This window comes from Elephantulus edwardii, unplaced genomic scaffold (assembly GCF_000299155.1).
Source record: "Elephantulus edwardii isolate Elephantulus edwardi_28Jun2011 unplaced genomic scaffold, EleEdw1.0 scaffold00191, whole genome shotgun sequence".
Classification (NCBI taxonomy): Eukaryota; Metazoa; Chordata; class Mammalia; order Macroscelidea; family Macroscelididae; genus Elephantulus; species Elephantulus edwardii.
Window position 1 is genome coordinate 6,046,708 of NW_006399941.1, and position 2,746 is coordinate 6,049,453.

A 2,746-nucleotide genomic window follows, 5' to 3' on the forward strand; every position below is an offset into this window, starting at 1 on the left:
ACTCTTATTGATTGTGCTTGGCCGTACATGTTCATATCCTTGAAGATGTATCATGGGGGTGTTGCAACCTAGAAGACACAAATTTGACTAAATATCCCTTGTTCCATTTGGACAACTACTTCTTTTATCTATGTAGAGGTGTTGCATGAGCACTATTAAGTGTCCTGGGATTCCCATTTTTCTCAACATTAGTCATAAAATTTTATAATCCACACTGTCACATGATTTGGCCTAAACAAGAAAACACAAATATTTCTGATATTTTCAGCTTTCAACCAAGATTCACCTACATCAGCATTGAGATCCTTTGTGCCATGAACTCCTCTGAATTCAGACTGAATTTCTCGCAGTTCTTTATGGAATGTACTGTTTTAAAATAATCTTCAGCAACATTTTACTTGCATATGCTATTATTCAATGATTTACACAATCTTTTGGATACCTTTTTTGCGAGAAGAACAATTATGGATCTCTTCCAATCATTTGGCCAGGTGGATGTCTTCCATATTTATTGGCAGAGCCTGGTGAGCATATAGAGAACCTATACCTAGACCAAGAAACTGTTGTGTAAACAGAGCAACAGAACACTGCAAGATATAAAATTAAGAACAGGGTGTATCAGGGTTGTATTCTTTCTCCATACTTATTTAATATGTATGTTGTTGTGTACCATAGAGTCAGAATCTATCAATAGCTGACCCTCTGGTGGCTTTTCAGAGGCAGTTAATCTAACAGGAGGAGATTGCCCATTCTTCTCCCATTCTATCTGTATGTTTAGCAAATTATATGAGAAGCTGGACTCTATAAAGGCAAATGTAATAGGTTTGGAGGAAGACTCATCAACAACATGCATTATGCAGATGATAATAACCTTATTTGCTGAAAGTGAGGCAGACTTGAAGCACTTGTTGCAGCAGATCAAAAATACAGCCTTCAGGCGAGCTCTGGTGGCCTAGTGGCAAGAAGTTGCACTGCAATCCCAGAGGTGAGCAGTTCGAATCCACCAGATGCTCAGCTGGAGAAGGAAGGACAATCTCCTCCTGTACCAATCAGATCCAATTTGACAGCACGTGTGCATGCGTACACACACACACACACACACACACACACACACACAATTTTAGAAAAAAATACGGCCTTCAATATGGATTGCATCTCAATGTCAAGAAAACAGAAATCTGCATTACTGGACAGGCAACATAATGATAGATGGAGAAAAGAGAGAAACTCTCAACAACATCATCTTACTTGGGTCCACAATCAATACACTTGGTACCAGGAGTCAGAGATTAAGAGACGTGTTGCACTGGGAGGATCTGCAGTCAGGGCAGGTGGTGGTGGCGAAGACAGCAGGCTACCAGTATCAACCCAGAGCTGAGGATCCTGATTTTCCACAGTGAGTGAACCGCAGCAAGTCAGTGCACTCACACCACCTCCAAGGAAGGACATGAAGCAATATACAGATGAAAATATTCAGGAATGCCTCCCTCCCGAGCCTCCACCTCTAGTCAAAGATAGTTAGTTACATGCTGTTTGGCAACCAGTTCCAATGTGATGATCTTATCATTCGTCCTTTGGAGAGTCAGGGCATTAAAAGACTACATCCTCCGCAGTTTGAACTGAGCAAACTCAATGTCTATACTCATGAATTTCTTTTGCTAGCGGTAATGAACCACGAACCAGAAAGCCGCGGCACGTGAGCCACCGTGCTCTACCAGTGAGCTGCATCTCCAGACCCTAATTTCTTAAACCTCTTGGATATCTTGATAAGGAGCCCCAGGAGCATAAAACGAGATGAGAAGCTAGAGGATCTTCAGCTGCTCTTTGTCCATGTGCAACATCTTATAAATGAAAACTGACCACACCAAGAAAGAGAGACCTTGAGAGTAAAGACGCAAATGCAGAAATGCCTATGTCTTGAAACAGCTGAGAGGATTCAGAAACACCTGAATCATTGAGATAATTCAAAATTGCTTTACTTTTTTTGCCTGGTGATTTGCCACATTCGGAAGCTGGAATAAGAATAAAAATGGAATCAATAAATGCGGATGATAGTAATAATTGTACTCGACAGAATGAAAAACAAAGAGCAAATTGTGGTCACAGGAGAGAGCAGATTGTAGAGAAGGATGCTGCTTTATGTTCCTAATTGATCAAATGAATGAAAGATTGTGAATGATTCCCCCCTCTCACTTTTCTTTTGTCCTTTAGGTAAATAGCATCAGTTTCTTCTTCTTTTTTTCAATCTATTTTTTTTTTTTTATTAACGTTAGGGTGTTTTGAGTTGTTTTTTTTTAATCTTCTTTTTTAATTAATTTTAATGAAATTTACAGAGACTTTGGATTTCCATTCATTCATAGTTGAACTTTTCTCCCTGCCCACCCCCTACCCCCAATTCTCTCTTCTCTTTGAAAAGTATAAGAAAAATTCATTGATGGTGAAGAGATTGAGATTGTTCACAGCTTCAGTTTGCTAGGCTCCACGGTCAACACTCTTGGCACCAGTAGCCAGGAAATAAACTTATTGCAATGGGAAAGTCTGCGGTTAGGGACCTCTCTAAAGTACTCAAAGAGCAGCGGTGTCTCTCTGGAGACTAAGGTGCACCTGATGTAGGCCATGGTTTTTGCAATCACTTGCTATGCATCAGAGAGTTAGACAATGACTAGGGAGGATAGAAGGAGAATTGACGCCTTTGAGCTGTGGTGCTGGAGAAGAGTATTCAATGTACCATGGACTGCCAAGAAAA

At 40.4% G+C, this 2,746-nt stretch overlaps 1 pseudogene; it reads left to right on the plus strand.

Annotated features, from left to right (window-relative positions):
* Positions 1-314: 314 nt before the first annotated feature.
* Positions 315-2,175, plus strand: LOC102871427 (annotated as a pseudogene).
* The last annotated feature ends 571 nt before the right edge of the window (positions 2,176-2,746 follow it).